General features: G+C 38.1%; 1 protein-coding gene across 7 annotated transcripts in view; it reads right to left on the bottom strand.

The window, feature by feature from the left end:
• The window catches only part of TBL1XR1 (TBL1X receptor 1), a 178521-nt gene that overhangs the window by 89661 nt on the left and 66249 nt on the right, over window positions 1–22611 (bottom strand). The window lies entirely within an intron of this gene.

Below are 22611 nucleotides of genomic sequence, written 5' to 3'. Positions count from 1 at the left end.
AGACTCGTAGCAACTCCCAGAAAAGAAGTGAATGACTGGGATTGCCACAGCTGCCTTGTGGAGCGCTCCCCCCTCCTCAATCCCTTTATGTACCACTTTAGATAGAACTTTCTGACATCAGGGCGGAATGAAGGTGCAAATTTAACCCATCTGTCAGATATTAGTAACACTTAATTTTTAAAATTTAAAACAAACATAAATAGACTAATGGAGTCCTGTACCCCAATGGATGCTTGTTTTTCACTACCACGGTGGGTACACACATACCATGCACAAACTCACACAAATCTATCTACCTTTGGAAAATACTAAATTAGATCATTCCAGTTGCTAGTCTTTCTTGTTCCTCCTCTGCCTGGTTCTCTTCTCTTCCTTTTCTGTGATTAGTGAGTCTTTCTTCCATCACACTCATAGATGTCTCTAATCTCAGTTTTCTCTAATTAGTTTTTCTCTACTTTTGTTTTCTTCATCGACTCATTTAGCTTTTCCTTTTAGACTATATTTCCTTAAGGGAAAGAGTCCTAATAGTAATTTAATAAATATTTAAATAGTGAAATAAATATTTGATTCTAGGATTTCAAGAGTGAATAAATCTGTGGAAAATGGTATGTCAACAGGTATGCCCATTTGCACATATAATACAATCTGAAAAATTTAGGAAGTCCCTACATTAGCTGTTTTCCTAGTCAACTTATTTAGCCACGTCCTGGCCATTTTGGAGGGCATATATAAAGCATATATATCACATAATTCTTAAGTTTATAAAATGAATTATCTGAATTTTAAAAGATATAATTATATACTCTTCCAAAGAATTACAAAAATCTAATGCATATTTAAGATAACCTGACAGAATGTATATTAAAACTATTTGTACTAAAGTAATTCAAGTTGTCCAGAAATCCCAAAATGTGTATCCTTTACACCTGCCTTAGTAATCACACTTGCCCGGAATGCTTAGGTGGCTCAGTCCGTTAAGTGTCCAACTCTTGGTTTCTGCTCTGGTCATGATCTCACAGTTTCTGAGTTTGAGTCCCACGCTGGGCTCTGTACTGATAGTGTGGAGCCTGCTTAAGATCCTCTCTCTTCCTCTCTCTCCCACCACCCACCCCCCCCCCCCCCGCTCACTCATTCTCAAAAATAAACATATAACCACACTTGCCCAACATCCTCTACTCTCACCAGCACATCACCAGTGTCTCTGTTCTCTGCACACTTTGGCTGCCATGACATTACTCATCCTGTACCAGGAACTTCCTTCTATTATGTGGTTTTGGCCACTAACCGAGTCCATCTCTTCCAAGGTTCAGCCCAAATCAGCTTCCCCTCTTGATTATTCATCCCACTACCCAAGGACACAAAAATGAGCCTCCTTTATTACAACCGTGTTACTGCTTACTATCAAGCCTCCCCTGCCAGACCTCTTGAGACCAGGGAATTATCGGTCACCTTGCTGTCCCACAAAAGAACTAAGAATAGTGCACAGAACACACACAGTATTTAAGATCCATAATGATGTATCATATTATCCATAATATAATGTGGGAATAGGTAGATACATATTTGAAAATAAAACAGTAGAAACTGTATTACAGCACAAATAAATCATATTGGTAAGAAAGAACTTAACTGTGAATTTTTATTCTAAAGATGTCTAGGAGATCCTGGCTATATATAACCAGTAATTTCAGTACCATTTCCAGGAAGTGGCAAATAAAAGCTGATTATTTTGCCATTTAAAGACGACTCAAGAGCATGTGATCAATCACGTTATAAAATTAGTGTAAACCTACCAACTACTTTGCATAGTACATAAACTATAACCCATTTGCTTTACTTCTTATGATGAAATAAATGTTTGCCAAATGTTTGGTTTTGCATCCAAATAAAAAGCTTTGCTCTTACAATCTATCTTTCATAACACTTTACCTGAAATAACTGAAGTATTAATTTTAGAAAAGGCTTTCAGCACAAAAATAGACACTGCTAGGGCACCTGGATGGCTCACTTTGTTTAGCCTCCGACTCTTGACTTTTGCTCAGGTCATGATCTCAGGGTCATGGAATAGAGCCGCATGTCGGGCTCTGTATTGATCATGGAGCCTGCTTAGGATTCTCGTTCTCTCTCCTCTGTCTGCCTCTTCCCTTCTCTCTCTCTCTCTCTCTCTCTCTCTCTCTCTCTCACACACACACACACACACACACACACACACACACACACACACAAAAGAAATAAACATCACGGGCGCCTGGGTGGCTCAGTCGGTTGAGCATCTGACTTTGGTTCAGGTCATGATCTCATGGTTCCTGGGTTCCTGGGTTTGAGCCCTACCTCGGGCTCTGTGCTGACAGCTCAGAGCCTGGAGCCTGCTTCGGATTCTGTGCCTCCCTCTCCCTCTGCCACTCCCCCACTTGTGCTCTGTCTCTCTCTCAAAAATAAATAAACATCAAAAAAAAAAAAAAAAAAGAAGAAGAAGAAGAAGAAGAAGAAGAAGAAGAAGAAGAAGAAGAAGAAGAAGAAAGAAAAGAAATGGACACTGGTAACTCAGTAGACCTGTCCTAAAATCTACCACCTAGATATAATTAGAATTTTTTTAAGATACAAAAATCTTTTAAAACAGCACAACAGTATATTTTGACTGATCTTCAAAATTACTGCCCTCCAGTCTCTAGAAGTAAATTTACTTGATTTACAGATTTTTTAAAAAGCTAATGGATTATGGGTTCTCTCCCCAGGGAAAGGTACAAGCAAAACAAAAACTTGCTTATAATTTAAAGTAGCAACAGAATCGAATCTATTACCTCGTAGCCAGAAATAAATTCAAGAAATTGTACCTGGTATCCTTAACAAATAGAAATTACAAATGAATTTATAATTTTGCAGAATTTGGAAGAATCATCCCAAGAATTAAGAGGAAAACATAACAATCAATCTGCTTAGAAAGATTTTAAGTTTATTTCTTTTGAGTGAAGGAAAGAGCACAAGTTGGGGGGAGGGGTGGCAGGGAGAATCCCAAATCCCACTAACAATGCAGAGCTCAAACTCACAAACAACAAGATCATGACCTGAGCCAAAGTCCCCAGAAAGATTTTTATTAAATGAACTTCTTAACAAAAGTCACAGATAAAGTCCAAATTAAATTGTTCAGTACATGACTGAAAACAACAAATAAATGGTGATTACCTGCAACTGGAACCATAGAAAAAGAAATACATTTGTAAAGCAAAGTGTTTCAACTGAATCTTCTCAATTCCACTGATCCATTTCACAAAAGACTTAATAAGTTGTCTTCCTTCACATGCCAGTTTCTAGTAACATACTAAGCATTCATCAAGGCCTCCAAGCATCTAGATGTCTGGACCTCTCCTCTCCCCATCTCATTTCCCACCCTATCACATACACGGGTAATATTTGAGGCAGCCAGACAATTAAGAAGGGGGAAGGGGAAGGAGCTGTAACAGGAGGAATATCCTAAAGAAACCAACCCTGAGATGAGACTGAAAGGCAGAATGGTCAGATCAAACAGCTCTGCCATCACTGGCTCTAATTTTCTACTTCTCTTTGTTATTTAGGTGACTCAGAAAAAATGGATTTAAAGCTGTGTATTATGATCCCTATTTCCTAAAAATTAGATATACTCAGTACCACAAACCCACATCAATAACAATTTAAACATGCATTGGTATCTAATCATGCTACTATTACACTGCAGTTAATTTCATTGGTAGCAACACATGTGGTTGAATTGTACATTAAATTTATATAAAAAAAAATTACTGTGCAAGAATAAGACAAAGAGCTATCAAGTACCCTGAGATCTGCCCGTTAGAGAATAAGCAATGCAATTAAAGACAATAAAAACCAGAAATTCTCTTTATAGTAAACCACAGTGTTTTTAAAATTAAAGTTTGGTTGGCAGTTTCAAGTGTTACTGAAAGTCAAATTTATTTTTTAGGCACTACAATCTGCCCATCAAAAGTTTCCAGTTCACTAACTTCCAAAATGTTAAGAGAAGCTGAACATGAGAAGAGGCTTAGACTCAAACTTGAGTTATGATACTCGAAAGGTGATATCAAAATGTATAGATAAATACACATTATTGTCAGCTACATGAAAAATAAAAGTGAATATATCAACAAAGTAACTATAATTTCCTTCTCTAAAAAACTATTACTAAATAAATGGTGCAATTTATAATTCATGATATCTTAGAAATATGACAAATGTGAGGATGCCTGGCTGGCTCAGTCAGTTAAACGTCCAACTCTTGATTTTAGTTCAGGTCATGATCATGGAATATGGAACCTGTTTGGGATTCTCTCTCCCTCACCCCGTTCCTCCTCCACTTGTGCACTCGCTCCCTTTTGCAAAATAAATAAACTTAAAAGAAAAAAAAAGAAATATGACAAATCTGACAGATCATACAAAGCTGATAACAGCTCAACTTTTTATTTTTTAAGGAGAAAGAAACAAGTAGAGGGAGGATGAAAAGGAACAGGAAAAGCATCAGGGTCTAATAAATAACAGGATGAAAAGAAAAACGAGACTTTGCCTATGATCACACATGTAGGTAGGTAGGTACCCAGCACTTAACAAGTTAGAAGAAAAAACTGATAGAATTCCTACATTTTATTAGGTTTCTCACTCTTCCCAAGGGTTGAATATTTGATTCAAGATACCAAGAACTTGAACAGCTAATTAGGACAACACAAAAATCATTCTGCTGAACAATACATTCCCAGCAGAAATGAAATGGTCATGCCAGGGATATTGGGTCTTTCTGTGTCCTACAGAAATGCCCTTCCAGATTCTAACCTAATTGTGAGACAAAGTGGGTCCCTCATTCAGATTTAATTGGTCTAGAGTAACAATATGCACATCAACTGCATGAAAAGCTCCCCCAAGTGATTCTAAGTGGGGGTTAAAAACCACTGGACTTTGTGGCAGGAAAGGGCACGATGGGGACTAGTCAGAGTTTAATAAATAATCTATCTTGGGGGAGCATGGAGAGATCACTTCTTTCAACTATTAGCACTGCAAAGTGAGTAGTTCTCAGAATTAGAGTGGGAATCACACTATCAAGTAAAAGTTTTATTAATTTGATTTCAAGAGTAACAGTAAGGAACAAAAGATAAACGCCACCCTTCTCCCCAAAAGTGAATTAGAAAAGGGAGGATAATAGTGAGAACACCTTAGAAAGAAACCCAGAAAAAGAACACAAAACAGGGGAGTTATCATTCAAAAAGCACAAAAGGAGCAATGCTGATACCCACATTTAGATAAAAAGGCACATAAAGCCTGAGACTCAGCTACATGTGACAAAACTTAGTAGGGGAGAAATTATAGAAAGATATTTTTTTCTGCTCAATATAATGGAAAACTGTCACACAAGTCAATTGAAGTGAAACAAAAGTTAAACAAAGTCACACAAGTTAAACAAAACCTGGATGTATCACTCAGCAAGAAAGTTACTTGCCACATGATGGCGGGGGCAGTTGTCGTAGGAGCCCCCTGTCCAATTCCTTTCAACTTGGCATTTAAATGTGCTATCAGGGCCATCAGCAGCCTCTGTGGCACCTCTGTGCAAACGACACCCTAGCAGGACAAATTAGAAAAATAAAAAGGCCATACTATGGTACAGGGAGGTAAGCCTGTACTGCGGAGCCACAGAGATTAGACTTGACTCGGAGCTACGGAATTTAGAATGCTAGTCCATCTAAGACAAGTTACTTAAACTCCTGGTGCCTCAGTCTTCTCATATGGAAAATAAATTGTTGTTAAGAGTTGAATAACTTGATATTTATAAAGTGCTCAACAGTGCCTGGCATAGGAGTCACATGCAATCATTTTTAAATAACATATGTAAGAAAAAGGAGCCCTTCCCTCTGAAAGGACACCGTCCCACATGAGAGAAATGGGTTCCTGACAGTGTGGCCTGGATGTCAGCATCCACTTGTCCCCTTGGCCATGCACTTCTACACAGGACACAAACTGCCCATTCGTATTCTGTTGTGCTATGTGCTACCATGACTCACGAGTCCAGTTATACTAGGTCTTTCAGAAGTTCATTTAACAGCATTACTACTCAAAATAATTAATCAATGGTAAAACTTTTAAATTAGAACAGATGTGGAGTGTGCCCGAACATGGCAGTTGTCCTGTGTGACCACACAGTGACAATGCACACACCTGTGACAACACAGAGTGACAAAATGACACACTTGACCCTCTCAGTGAAGCACAGAGTTTCTCCATCACACTTGAAAACTAAATCTTCGACTTTCACTTTGTAAAAGGATAAGCTTAACTTTTAAAAAATTAAGAAGACCATGCTAGCAGATAATTACTTAAATGAAAATTGTCATTCTGAAATCTTCTGAGCACAAAGAAAAAAAAATGCATTTATGTTAAAATAGATACTGGGTTCAGAATTTTAAAATGTTTTATTTCTATCTACTGCTGAAGGATGTAAAAGTCATTCTTGTGTGTCTTTACTATTTCCTTACAGATTTTCACATGCAAAAACTCAGAAACTGCTTACTCTGAGTTCATATTTCTAAAATTGGTATAATCTAGACAGTACCAACAAATGCTTTGCCTTCAGTGATTTAAAACAAGCTCATTTAACTACCATGTTTCTATCAAAAAAAAAAAAAAAGAAAGAAATACAGTCCTTTAAGATATCAGGGCTATCCTGGGGTACCTGGGTGGCTCAGTCAATTGAGCATCCAACTTTGGCTCTGGTCATGATCTCGCTGTTCGCGGGTTTGAGCCCCGCGTCAGGCTCTGTGCTGACAGCTCAGAGCCTGGAGCCTGGGTCAGATTCTGTGTCTCGCTCTCTTTTTGTCCCTCCTCTGCTCATGCTCTGTCTCTCAGTCTCTCAAAGATTAATAAACATTAAAATAATTTTTTTTTTGAAAAAAATCAGGGCTATCCTGTCTTCTGGCAAAATTCATTCTAAACATGTAATAAAATAAATGACATATTTATAATTCTAAAAAGTGTCAAATTCTCATCTGATGTTGGTTTGCTAAACTGGTTTCCATTTAGCTTTTTCACCATATTTAAAATGAAACATTTAAACAAGCAAATACAAGCTATGTTGTCTGCCTGACCCACTCAGGACACACAAACACGAGGATGAGGATGGGGATGGGGACGGGGACACACACACACACACACACACACACACACACACACACACCCTTACCTCTGTCTTTCTCTTTTCTCTCTAGGGATCATGAAAAGAAGATCCACTTTCTTAATTCAATTTATTTACTTCAATACAAAACACCACTTTCCTCTCCCTGACTACCACTCAAGCTATAATAAAGTACAGACTGAGACTAAATGAATACTACTACAACTGCTTCATCTTAGTTTTTAGGCACTGCTAAGCAATGGTCTAGAGGTTGGCAAATTATGGCCAGAAAGTTAAGTATTTTGGGTTTTGCAAGCCACACAGTCTCTGTCACAACTACTCAACTCTGTTATTACATTGCAAAGCAGCCAAATACAATACATGAAGGAATGGGTATTACTTTTTCCAATGAAACTATTCATACATACATACACATTCTCTCTCTCTCTCTCTCTCTCTCTCTCTCTCTCTCTCTCTCTGACACACACACACACACACACACACACACACACACACACACACACGGGCATCAGGCAATACACTATGTTGGTACTGAAGTAATTCCCAAGACCACCCAAAATTCTACTGATCCAGGATGGAGCATAAACCTATTAGGACAAATAACCTAAAGGTATAAAGAGATGCCTGGGTGGTTCAGTCAGCTCAGATCATGATCTCACAGTTCGTGAATTCCAGCCTTGCATCAGCATCACTGCTGTTGGCCTGTCAGCATGGAGCATGCTTCCGATTCTCTGTCCACTGCCCCACCCCCCGCCGTCCCTCCCCTGCCTGCATTCTCTAACAAACAAACAAACATTTTTTTTTAAAAAAAAAGACAGATATAGGGGCACCTGGGTGGCTCAGTCAGTTAAGCATCTGACTCTTGATACCGACTCAGTCATGATCTCACGGTTATGAGTTTGAGCCCCACATGAGACTCTGGGCTGACAGTCTGGAGTGTGCTTGGGATTCTCTCTCTCTCTCTCTCTCAAAAATAAATAAACATTTTTTAAAAAGACATATTAAAAAAATCAAACTAACAGATAAAGTAAAAAAAAAATTACTAAAGGGGCACCTGGTGACTCAGTTAAGCATCCAACTCTGGATTTCAGCTCAGGTCATGATCTCATGGTTCGTGATTCAAGCCTTGCATCAGGCTCTGAAATGACAGTGAGGAGCCTACTTGGGATTCTTTCTCCTTCCCTCTCTGTTCCTTCCCCATTTGTTCTCTCTCTCTCTCGCTCCCTCAAAATAAATAAATAAACTTAAAAAAAATCATTCAAGCATTCTCCACTAAAACTATAGCCATTTAGTGGGAAAGAAATTTTCTAAGGCATTCAAACACTGTCTTATGTGGCACCACATGGAACAATGAAGTTCGATTAAAAAAGGATTAAAATTCAGTATTTCTCTGTGATCTTCAGACACTTAGAAGACAGACGTAGAATGGAAAGAACTACTGTTTACAAGTTTAACCCCTTCATATCATATCATATCCATATAACCATAAGCATGTCCTCATGTGTAAAATGAGGCTACTGTAAAATGCTATACTCTGCAGAGTGTATTTGATAGCCCAACAAGTATGAACAGAGTTCAGTTCATTGTTTAAAAAATAAATAAAAAGCAATGATTCAAAAACAAGAGCACACTGGGGTGCCAGGGTGGCTCAGTCAGTAAGCCTCCATTCTTCACCACAGCTCAGGTCATGATCTCACAGATTGTGAGACCAAGCCCCACCACATCCGGCTCTGCACTGTCATGACAGCACGGAGCCTATTTGGGATTCTGGCTCTCCCTTTCTCTCTGCCCCTCCCACGCTCACGTGTGCACATGCTTTCTCTCTCTCAAAGGAAACTATAAAAATAGGGGTGCCTGGGTGGCTCAGTCGGTTAAACATCCAACTTCAGTTCAGGTCATGATCTTGCAGTTCCTGAGTTCAAGCCCCGCGTCAGGCTCTGTGCTGACAGCTCAGAGCCTGGAGCCTTCTTCTGATTGTGTCTCCCTCTCTCAAAAATAAACATTAAAAAAAAAAAATTGTTTTAAATAATAAAAATAAGGGCACCAATCCTACTAAGTTCCTAAAGATGTTTTCACACAGTATACTAATAAACACTAGCAGCTAATTGTTAACTGCTTAGTTTAAAAGGCCACAACAGGGTTAAGAAGAGTATAGTATTAAAAGATAAAAAAAACTTCAGGTTCTAAGCAAAAGAACAAAAAACAAAACAAACCTGTTTATGACTTAACCATCAGATTATAAAAATAGCAACTGGAAGTATTAAAAATAAACAAGCAAAGAAAGAACAATGAAGGCAGAGAGTAACAGACTGGTCCTGGAAATGAACTCTCTTCACCACAGCAAATGCAAGCAGGAAAACATGTTAGCCATAAGTTTTGCCAAAACTAGCTAATGTTCATCAAGTAGATGGTGAGAAGCTGGGACGCCTGGGTGGCTCAATCGGTTGAGAGTCCAATTTTGGCTCAGGTCATGATCTAATAGTTCGTGGGTTTGAGGCCCACGTCAGGCTCTGTGCTAACAGCTTCGAGCCTGGAACCTTCTTTGGATTCTGTGTCTCCCCCTCTCTGTGCCCCTCCCCCACTCATGCTCCGTCTCTCTCGCTCTCAAAAATAAATAAACATTAAAAAAAAATTTTAAGTAGTGGGTGAGAAGAAATGAGTTATGCGTATTTTAAATTAAGAGAAAATGAGCTTGTATTTTAGCTTTGACATGGTTTAACGACAAGTGGACACCAAAAATCACTTGTATAAGGTGAACTAAAATGTTATTGCAAAAGATGTGTTTTACATTTTTTTAACAACCCTAAGTCATAATATAACTTACAAGTATGGAAAACAAGTAAACTGTACATTTGCAATTATTTTTTAAATCAACTTCATTAAACTATCTGTAGACAGAATTGCATTTAAAACAAAATGTCAGGAATGCCTAGGTGGCTCAGTCAGTTGAGCGTCCTACTTCGGCTCATGTCATGATCTCAGAGTTCATGAGTTCAAGCCCCACGTCGGGCTCTGTGCTGACAGCTCAGAGACTGGAGCCTGCTTTGGATTCTACGTCTCACTCTCTCTCTGCCCCTCCCCTGCTCACGCTCTGTCTCTGTCTCTCAAAGAAAATAAATAAATGCTAAAAATTAAAATAAATAAATAAAACAAAATGTCAATCTTCTGATCTTTTCCCAGTTCTCTAATATCAAAGCAACCAGAGATTCCCTCAACAACAAAGGACCTACATACTATAAATGAACTCTCTCCATTAGTGATGCATCAGTTACTCGAGAAAACAGAAACTAAGAAGCCAGATTTTCCTTCAGGAGATTAGGAAGCAACAGAATTTAATGCCAATGTTTCATCTTTCAGCCACATTATTGTCACTGTTGGGCTGTTGTCTGTACTGACTGTTAAAAGAGTTATCTGGCTGTAGACAATAGAACTCTGAGGAGAAAGCAAAGAGGAAGAAAAATTTTATTAACCTCTCTCCTAAACACTGTTAATTTTAAAAGTTAGCCCTTTACTGACAATGTAAAGTACATCAATAAATAAAGATCCTTGCCCTGGGAGACTTTAAATTCCAACATAATTTAGGATTAAGTGTTATGTAGGAGATGACAAGCTATGAAAAAAGAAAAACTACCAGGAAGGTCAGGAGTTCAGGAGTTTTCTGTGAGGAGGAGGTGGTGCCCCCAGGTTGAAACAGTAATATGTAGGATGGTCAGAACCAGTCTGTATTTCAAGTGAGCGCTGGCAAGATAAGAAGCTCCTGCGTATTCTATGTTCTGTATGCAGACAATCATACACGAGGAGGTGCTTTACCTTAATACTGTGACCACAGGATCATGTTCATGTTTGTTGGAAGCCATACCTGGAACATGTATATTTATCAAACAGTTCATTTATGTTTCAATTACTCTAATTTTTCCTCTGAGCTACCTGTTCTTGCCTACATTTGCTATGTATTATAAAGCTATAATTCTAGGGTAGATATTAGGCATTATAAAATGATAGGTTTACCTAAATATTTTAGCATTATAGGGGCACCTGGCTGGCTGACTTAGTAGAGCAGGAAACTCTTGATCTCGGGGTTGACTTCAAACCTCATGCTGGGCACAGAGATTACTTTAAAAATATTTTTAAAAATAGTTTTATAAATAAATATTTAGCACTATAATATTATGGAGGCCATCATAAATGTTATCAAATGAGAAAGAAGATACGTTATATTTTTAAAAACTTTTGTAATTGCCCAGTCTGTTTAATCAAAGTATTTTTCACACAAGCATTCTTGCACAGTTAACATTAAAAAGCTTCTAACTTTTTCAAGACACAAAATACAAAAACAAAACAAACTAAACCCAGAAAATAAAACAGAAAAATATGCCAGTGAAATGGAATGTCTAGTCACTTTAAGTTCTACTGCAGTTTAGACACAGGCTCAATTTTTAAATATCCAGCAAAGGTTTACATTGTACCTGATACTGCGTATATTTACCTGCCATCACTACTTTAAAATACTGAACAAGGTAAAAGTAACAAAACCCAAATGTGGGATATAGACCAAGGCTTCCTCAAATGCTTATTAAGAACTGTTGGTCTTGGGGAGCTTGGGCAGCTCAGTTGGTTGAGCGTCTGATTTCAGCTCAGGTCATGATCTCACAGTTCATGCGTTTGAGCCTCCCATCAGGCTCCACGCTGGCAGGTGGGGCCTGCTTGGGATTCTCTTGCTCACTTCCTCTCTCTCTGCCCCTCCCCTGCTCATGCCCTTTACGTTTTTTAAAATAAACTTAAAAAAAAAATTTTTTTTTTAAAAAGAACTGTTGGTCATTTACCCCCCTCACTGTGTCCAACCAATATTCTTGAGAACAAAAATAAAGAGACTAGTTTATGAAAATGCACAAAGCTAGAATTAAAAAGGTTAGCTGAATTTATTTCAATACCTCCAACTGTAAATTCCTAGAAAAAAATTAAGTTATCTCGATAACTGTGCCTACTATCATACCTAAAACGGAATTCTGGGTTCCAATGAGTATTAAATGACAAGGGGCTGGTGAAGATCTGTGCAGATAGGGGAATGGCAACTAAATCTCAATCTCTTCTCCTTAAGAAGGAATATAAGCCAGAAATTGTTTAAAGAATACTATGAGGAAACTATCTTTGCCACAAACAGAATGAAAATCTGTTGCATAGGACTGCTCACTGGCCTCTTGATTTCAAGTCAAGGCTAATCAATCAGATAAAGAGCATTCTGATGACTCAGATTGGATTAGATGAACTCACAAAAAAACAAAGAAGGCTACTGAGTTTACTTGGAAGGATATAGGACAGGAAAAGACTATCCAAGAGCTTCAAGCCAGGCGTGTCAGCAGAACACACAATCCAGGAGCTATAATCTTCACAACTCTCCGTCCCAACACCACCACTTCACTGCTCAGGTATGAGGGAGCAAGAATTCACGAAAGGACATGGAAGCTAACTTTGGGTTACAAACCACAAACTCCACAAAGGGTAAGATTTTCATGGGCCTAGCTTCCTGCGGATCCAACCCATCAAAGCATATGCTCCATTGTAAGAATGTACCCCACCTTCCCTCCACATATGTACTCCCAGTCCAGATGCAGTTCACAAGTCAGGGACCACTCTGCCATGCCCCCATGTTGGCTGGTAATACTGCTGGACGTTCCACTTTTATGTTTTAAATGAAACACAGCCAAAACTGAACCAAGGTTATTTATCCACAGAAAGAGAAAAGGTTTGGTGACTCCTTGTCTTACAACACACGTGGGTACTCATCTCTACTCTGCCTCTAGGTTGTCAGTGGTCTTGGACCTGTAACTTAAAGCTTCTAGGAGCAATTCACCTCCTATAAGCAATGACTGGCTTGAATTGAGAAATATGCCAATACAGACAGAAAACCAAACTAACACACTACAAGATATCTTACAAACAACATAGAAAATATCTTTTGATGATATGAAGGCTAAACAAAGCTAAAGCAGTGTAGTTCAAAAGGAAATTGAGGCCCAGAAGTTAAATAGTCTTACAAGAAGTAGTGAAATATTAAACTCTGCACTGCTTGCACACTCAGTATCATTTAAATATCAGAACAAGCTGTATAGTAAGTATTGCATCTATTTCAAAAACAGGTTAACTAAGGCTCAGAGCAGTTCCTAAACCAAGATCAACAGTAAGGCCAAGTAAGCGGACATCAGATGCCAGGTTAAATTCTTAACCACTCTCCTCTTCTATGTCTCTTGAATCTCTTTTCGAAGCTTTTGTTTCCAATAATTTTCCTTTACAACAACATGATAAAGATCTTTTAATGAAAGTTGAAAGTATCACTTAGGAGAAAGAGATCTATAGCCATGTTCTCTTACTGCCACAGGGAGGGCACAATCAGCACAGCAAGGATCACAGGCAGCCACCTGAAGACAGCTTACATCCACCCACCAATAAATACTGCTTTTCGTCACCTATCATTACCCAGCTTCCAAATACTCTGGACTTCGAGTGTTTCATACAACCAACTAGTTCTTGAAACACTATGTAGGTTTAATTGTTTAAAAAAAGATACATAACAGAAATCAGGAATTTCACTGATGAGGGTTAGGTTATATTTATTTATATATCAGAATTCCTTAGGGAGCATGGAATTTTAAAATGCATAATCCTCCTACTTTTGGAAGTTTATCAAAAGTCCTGGAAGGCACAAAAACACTATAGCCATTTCTGCAGCAAATACTGTGTTGCTTTTGGTTTAATATTCATTACCCAAAACAAAAACCTGAAAGTTATCCTTGACTCTTCCCTGTCTCCTTTGTCAGCCATATCAATCACTAAATTTGATCAATTCTCTTTCCTAAATATATCTATAATGTCTGCTGGTTCCTTGAATCCTACCACCCATTCTTCGTAGCTCAATCTGCTTCCCCATCAACTTTGATAAAATCCAAAGCAAAAAAATTATTTTTAATAGGCATGCACCCCAAAATTTATAATTGAACAGCACTTGATTATGTGAAAATTCAGATTTGTTTTTTTTTTGTTTGTTTGTTTTTGTTGTTATTGTTTGTCTGTGGGTTTTGTAATTTTCAAGTGAAAGAGGCAATAATGGATTTCTCTGTTGGGTCACTGTTTATTTACATAACAACTATTAGTTGCCTTCAGCCTCCCTGCTAACATAATGCCAATTTTGTTCAAAGTAGCAAGATATCCACATAATACTTTCTCAGCCTTTCTTGCAGCTAGAGGTAGCCATGTGAAATAGCCTGGTTAATAAGATCTAAGCAGAAATAGGGGTGGGTGCAGGGGCTCCCAGCCATCACAGCAAGAGAGGCATCTTTTGTTTTCCTAAAAATGGAGAACAGATGCAGATGTTTAAACCTGATGCCTCCTGAAGCAGTAGCCATTTTTCAACCAAGGCAATACGCCTGATGGACTTCCTTACACTGAGGACAACGGAATAAAAAAAATAGCGATTTCCTGCCAGATTTGTTTAAAATAGTGTTTTGAGTTACTTGAAGCCAACTGGACATCATTCTCCCCAGAGAGGTCCCCAGAGCATTTCAAACTTACTATGTATATACTTAATTCCTCTCCCATCCCAAACTTGTTCCTCTTCCTATATTCTCTACTTCTTTGTATGGCTCCGACATCCAGTCACCCACACTGGAAATACGGTTCTTTCTCCTCTCGTTATCTCCCACACCTACCTACCTACCTATCTTTCTACCTACCTACCTACCTATCATCAAACACCATTACTTTCTATCTCTAGGGTGTTATTTCACAAGTACATTTTTAGTTCCTTATGCCTTCATGACTTTGGATATGCTATGTCCTCTAGCTAAATTTTAGATCACCCATACCCCACCGAAGCTCTATCACCACTGCAGATATTTATTTTATATGTCCGTCCCCCTTCACTAGAAACCTAAACACTTTATTATAATTATCACATCCTGGTGCAACATTTTAATGCTGTACTACTCTTTTTAAAATGCACATTCAAATTAAAAAACAGTAGTTGCTCTTAAAAGGCTTAAGTTTTGCTTTTTTTAGAGTACACAGTTTGATTCTGATCCCATTAATTACTTTAGGCCAGAGGAGAGGAACCAGGAAGGCAAAAGAGAACTGAATGAAGAGAAAAAAGTATCAACAGCTAAAGTTAAGTTCACTGAGAAAGGTTTAAGGTTTGCTACTTCTCCTTCATTGTTATACAGACAAAAAACTGGAAAGACTACTCCAAGAGATCAACTTACAATAGGCAGGGATGCCTTTCATCGTTAGTTTCTGACCCCAAGGTCCTGGGAAGAAAGACCAGAAAGATAGAAAAATTTGCTCTACTGGCATTCTAACACTGGAGGAAATAACATCTGAAAGAATAGTGATATATGTCCCTTACGTGTTTACCATAACGAAGTTTTTCTGCATTTTCAGATCTTCTAGATTTACTGGTGGCTACTTTCAAATTATATCCCTATCTCATACCTCCTATCATAGTTACTTTTTGCTTTTTCCCCCTCTGACAACCTGAATATTTCATGTCCTTGTTCTCCTCTAACCACACCAAATCGTGTACTCCTTCCCACATTTATTCAATAACCCTGTGCCAGGACATTTCATTTGAAAACATCACAAAATACAATAGTCACAAACAAATGTCTGGTTCTTTACAATTAATTATATTAGTACTCACTCAATTCATTCAATTCACTTATTCAGTAAATATTTACACTGCCTTTCCATTCCAAAGCTTCATCCCTTCTTTACAAAATTCTAAGAATTAAGGTAAAAGAAATTACACATAGAACCAGAACAGAACCAAAGGCAACAGTACTGTGACTCCTACCACTTACTGAGCATGAGACGCAATGGTGCTTATTTAATCTCTCTTAACCTGTTTCCTCATCTGTAAAACGAGGATTTTAGCACTGCCTACCCAGAGGGCTACTATTCTAAGAATTAAATAAGGGAATGCATATCAAGCATATAATCTTACCTGAAATATAAAAAGCACTTAATTACTGGCAGTCATTATTTTACCAGATTTAGTGAGTGACGGGACACACTGAGCTGTCCTTTAATAGAACCACAGCCTTGATTAAATAAACTTATCATTCAGTATACCCAATCTAAATGTCCAGAATGCTTTGTGTTTTCATGAATGTTAATGAACAATTTATTACATAAAACAAAAATGCAACTTTGTTTTTAAACAGACTGCTACCAGCATCCTGAAAATAATGTATCATTTCTGGATTAAATATTGGATATAAAATAGGAAAAAAGAGGATTACCCGTCACGGAAGCAGGAGTGAGTCGATTTTGGTCTCTAAAAAACAATACTCATGTTTTAATTAACACCACAACCAATCATCTATAATGGGTACTGGATTAATCAAATCTCCATGTTTTTTTAAATTTTTTAATGTTTGTTTATTTTTGAGACAGAGCAAGAAACAGCACGAGCCAGGGAGGGGCAGAAAGAGAGGGAGACACAGAATCCGAAGCAGGCTCCTGGCTCTGAGCTGTCAGCACAGAGCCTGATGCAGGGCTTGAACCCATGAGCTGTGTGAGATCACGACTGGATCCAAAGTCAGACATTTAACCGACTGAGCCACCCAGGCACCCCTCAAATGTCCATGTTTTAAAGAAATATTAGTGTGATATTATTATTCCTAGACTCTGGCTTCTAAATAGTAGCTGAGAAGCTATAAAACTAGTGCCTAAAGAGCAGCACTGAATTCCTGGAATGGATACTTACAGTGATAGCAAACAAAGGATAAATTTAATAAGGCTTTCATTAAGCCTTCTACATAATTACACAGTATTTAAAAATAGTACTTTTATTTTGGTTTTGAATGTCATATAAACTACTGAATACCTGTGTAGTCTGGAAATCATTTTCCTTCCAGATAGAATATCAAAATAATTTTAAAACATTAATAGGAAATAACTTGCAGTTTCCCATTCCAGGAAATTCCTTTCAGGCAATGTAAGCTCTTGGTTCTCCCTGATGTTTCCTACCCCGGACAATTCAACATGCTCTGTAAGTTCTATTAATACACATCTTCTCTAGTGTAATAATAAAGAGGTTAACAATTTGAGTCAGTCTAACTTCAAATTCCACTAGTACAGTGACTAATTTTCTAATTTGAAAGAAGTCCGCAAATCCCACTTGGAGCTTTAATAAATTCCACTTTATTTCCATGTCATTGATTGGGAGAAATATAAAGTAAAACTAACTATTTCATTCAAAAGGGCAGAGAAGAAGTACTGAAGAGCAGAATGGGATCACCCTAAGGTGAATTATCAACCAAGACCACTGAACCCATCAATTTGCTATTTTCCATACCGTGCAAAGTATTAAGCAGTCAGAAATCAGAAGTCTAGGGCCAATGGCCTTTTATACATTTCTTACTACACAGTATATAAATTTTTAATTTTTCCCCCTCCCTTATTTTATCCGCGTTCTCAGCCAGAACCTCGGGACGTAACTGTAGAATGTTCAAGCAAGGACTACTATTAAGCTGCATTCTAAGAAACTGAATATAGAAGCCCTGTTCTTCCAAAACCACTCAATCTTTTCAAACTTTGAACTGTTCTTGAATGTTCATTCATTCATTCAGAGCCTATTTAAGGACCACAGACTTTACACATAAAGGGGGAAAGAACAGCTTAGTTATAACCATGCTATACATGCAAAAATAAACTTCTAGAATTTCTTCAAACTCCAAGTCCCCAAGGAATTCTCTGAATGGAAAACAACTTGGCAGAGGGTAAATCTCCTTGAAGTCCAACTATAGTCAGAGATGTATTCCTAGACTAAAATTAAGTATACAAGGAGGACACAAAGAAATACTAGACTTTTTCTCAAAGTCTATCTAGAATACTAACTTGATCCATTTGTTGCTGTGAAATAAATAGGGGGGGAAATATACATGTATACATGCATATGTCTCTGACCCTAGTACCTAGCAAAGAGCTCCTAAAACTTGTCATTTCCTAATGACAAGAACACCAGAAATATCTTTTGTGCTAATATTTGGTCTTTGACCCTGATTTCTCACACAGAGCTCCTAAATGCCTTGGAATTTGCTGGGTGATAAGGACTCTACTTCAGTATGAGAGTTGATCAGCAAAAAGACCAAGCCATGATTCATCAGAGCTTGGAACTTTCAGCCCCGCTCCCTCACCCTTCAGGAAGGGAAAGAATGGTGACTGAGCTCATGATTGATCTCACCCTACATGATGAACCCTCCATAAAAATCTCAAAAGTACGAAATTCAGAGAGCTTCCAGATTGCTGAACACACGGAGGTACTGTGAGGGTAGTATACACATCAAAAGCTAAAGCATGGGCCCATACCTTGCCACACCTACCTCTTCCACCTAAATGTCTGTTCATTTGTCATGTCGTTTTATAATCAATTGGTAAATGTTAAGCGGGCCCTGAGTTTTGTGTGCCACTCTAGCAAATTATGAAACCCACGGGGGAGTCAGAGGACTCCAACTCACTGCCAGTCAGTCACAAGCAACAACCTGGGACATGCGACTAGCATCTGAACTAGAGGCAGTCTTGTGGGATTGAGCCCCTACCCTGTGGGATCTGATGCTAACTCCAGGCAGTGTCAGAACTGAGTTGAATTATAGGACACCCAGCTGGTGTTGAAGAGAATTGCTTGATGTGAAAAAAATTACCACACGTTTGGTAATCAAAAGTGTCAGAAGTATTATGTGTGTAAGTAAAGGAAAACACAGGAATGTTTTTCCTGACAGTTCCCAATATTTCTCCTACCCAATAAACCTCTTATTGCACTCTCACGTTTTATGTCATTCTAAAACAATCTTCTCTCCCCAGACATTATTCTAAGAACACCTATTTCACTAAGACATTATCAAGGACACTTTATTTAGGAGTTGAAGATAGAAAATAAATTGTGTCTCAAGCTAACAGATAAAGAAAGACATAAACAAACATGTAATGATAACAAAAGAACCAAAATACAAGTTCTTTGGGGCGCCTGGGTGGCTCAGTCGGTGGGGCGGCCGACTTCGGCTCAGGTCATGATCTCGCGGTCCGTGAGTTCGAGCCCCGTGTCGGGCTCTGTGCTGACAGCTCAGAGCCTGGAACCTGTTTCGAATTCTGTGTCTCCCTCTCTCTGACCCTCCCCCGTTCATGCTCTGTCTCTCTCTGTCTCAAAAATAAATAAACGTTAAAAAAAAAATTAAAACAAAAAAAATACAAGTTCTTAAACACTGCTGTCTCCTGAGGATAGGCCTAGTAAAGAAGCCTCATTTTTTTTTTCATTTTATTATATGTATTCACTACTTCTGTGGTATTAAAAAAAAGAAAAAAGTACTGAAATTTCTGATTTTCTAGGTCACCTAGGGCCAGGAAAGAAATTTCCTTTACGCAGATAACAAACTCTACCTTTTGCACACCCCCATCACTCAAGTGTATCTTTGCTAATTTAATAAGATTTAATATAACTTTTAGGTAGTAATTCTTTAAGTATGGGATTTTATCAAATAAGATTAAAAAATAATCACTAGTACAAAACAAATTTTAAAACTGCTGGCTTTATTCTGTTAAGGGTGTTAAGTGTCCTTTCCAATTAAGGCTGAAAATCTGGCCATGGTATGGTCACCCAAAGGCACAACTAAGTATCCTACACAAAATTAAAATGTACCTTGTCATACTCCTTTCACTGATTGAAACAAAGCCCATAAACATGGGGGAAGGAGAAAGGGAGTAAGAGTAAAAACTTACATCATTTCCAATGCTAATAAGGACAGAGCAGTAAGGAAACTCCTTGAAATTTATTTTCTAGTGGGGGAGGACAGATAAACAAAATGAGTACATTCTAATAAATGGGGGCTGCCTTATCTCAATTTCTTAACCTAGCTTGTATAAAACCAAGAGGGACTCAGGTTTTAGCACTATAACCATTCAGGTTCACTGACTGCAAACACGAAAAAGCAACTCCAGAAAACAGGACTTACTGAAAGCATTAGCTCAGAAAAACCTGAACCAAAAGGTTTTCAAAGAAAGAAACAACACCAGTTCTATGGATCAAGAATATAGCTACTCCACCCAATTAAGTTGGTTCCCAGAACCTCTTTCAACAATTTATGGTCAAATATGGTCCCATCTCGCTCATTTCTCCAAGGAGTAGCTGGACTCATATATAATTAGGACTTCCCTTGATGCTATTTATAGATAGGCAAATAGATATGATGACTGCCAGAAGGAAGGTTATTAATCCGGAGGCAGGGAGAACGAAGAACAGTTATCTGTATACTGTCTTTCTTTACTGCCACATGACAGGATTGTTGAAATTTACTCTGAACAGACAATGGTCCAGATTCTGCTACACTGTGATATGCTGTTGGCCTAGATCCTGGCCCAGGCAGCAGCACTAACTACCAATGTTGCAAATTGTTTCAGTTTACACTTCCACTTTCCTCCAAGATCAACTGCCATACTTGGATGACTGGGTCTGCAGAAGCTCCAGAGTCAACTGACATGCAGAAACATTCCAAAGACTCTTCAGGCCTATAACTCAATCACTGGTCTGTATTTCAACCTCACCTGTTTTCTTTTTTTTTTTTAATTTTTTTCAACATTTATTTATTTTTGGGACAGAGAGAGACAGAGCATGAACAGGGGAGGGGCAGAGAGAGAGGGAGACACAAAATCGGAAACAGGCTCCAGGCTCCGAGCCATCAGCCCAGAGCCCGACGCGGGGCTCGAACTCACGGACCGCGAGATCGTGACCTGGCTAAAGTCGGACGCTTAACCGACTGCGCCACCCAGGCGCCCCAACCTCACCTGTTTTCTTAAAGGTCATTTTATTACAGTACTATAGTTGCCCTCTATTTCCAATAAGTCTTAGTATTTTTCATATTAAATTTCTGGCAGAAGAGAGTTTGAGGTATCTTCCTCAGGCTCCCTACACAAAGTACACAAAAACTGTCATCCCTCAAAATTGCATAAAGTGAATTTAGTTCTACTCCAATATGCGTCTCACCAACCTTTATTTAAATAACTAAGAGGGCCATTTTTCTACTCCAACTCTAAATGCTATACATAAAGACCCTACTTATAGGGCTCAGAACTGATAACCTTAATTTCTCATTACTTTCCAACATGCATCACTCCTTAACCTGTGATACAACAGGCTTATTTCCAATAGTGCCTTCTTTAATTTAACATGTTGGTCTAATGGCTTTCCCTTTCCTTCTATCCAGAGCCTACCTATTTTTCAAGACTCATCTTAATGCTTTCCTGCTGAAAGCCTTCCCCTACTACTCCAACCTATCAAGGATGATTCTCCTTTATGAAAATTGCTGGTAATATGTCATTTTATAGTGCTGGAAAACACAGTCCAGACCTATGAAATAATGCACCCCAACAGCCAGTGGCAAAGGCTGGACTATAATGCAGACCTTCAAACTCAAACGCTAAGGTTTATGTTTTTACCAATATCCTCACTCTAACATTACTTCCTAATCTGAACATATCCCCTCACACACGAAACTTTCCAATGGATTCTTCACACCTAGTTTATCCAAAGCCAACCCATCCTTCAAATCACAGGTAAAGTGCATTCTCCACTCAAATTTCTTTGACAGTTCTAACTCATAGTGATTTTCCTCCTTTTCAAATTTTACTATATTGTAATAAATAACACACAGCCTGGCATCCTTCTACTTTGCATGCATTATCTCACTTACTCCTCCAAACATCTTGAAAAGGCAGAAATTAGCCATATTTTTACAAAGGGCCCTAAGATGTTAATTTGCTTCCCTTTATACAATTAATTCACAATAGAGTTGAGATTTAAAACTATGTCAACGACCTTCAAAGCCCATGCTCTTTAAATATAGCATTGCGTACTTTTTTTTGCTTAACACACACAATGGAAACTATGTGGAGATAACGAGCAATTATTTTCCAATAACCAGAATTCAGGACTCATTCTTGATACTTGGCCTAGAATTAAATTATAACCTACAGCTTCTTCTTGTTATGTGACTCCATGCTTTTCATTCCTTTAAAACCACAGTTAGTATAATCTGAATCTGTTCCTGAGGAAATGAACTCAAACTGAAGAACGTTCTTTAAAACTGTCAATGTCAAAATAATAAAACACAAAGAAAGGCTGAGGAATATGCCAGATTAAAGATTACTCAATGTGTGATCTTGGATTGGATCCTGAGTTAGGGCAAACCAATGGCTAACAAGATCAATAGGATAACTGGCAGAATTTTAATATGAAATATGTTAAATACTATATTGTATCAATACTGTATCAGTGTTAAATATCCGTAAATGTGACCACTGCACTGTTATGTAAGAGAATATCCTTGTTCTTCAGGCTACACCTAAGTATTTAGAGGTAAATGACCATAATGTGTACAACTTATTCTTAAATGGCTCAACTAAAATAA

This window comes from Felis catus, chromosome C2 (assembly GCF_018350175.1).
Source record: "Felis catus isolate Fca126 chromosome C2, F.catus_Fca126_mat1.0, whole genome shotgun sequence".
NCBI lineage: Eukaryota > Metazoa > Chordata > Mammalia > Carnivora > Felidae > Felis > Felis catus.
This window is presented reverse-complemented; position numbering and strand designations above follow the sequence as displayed.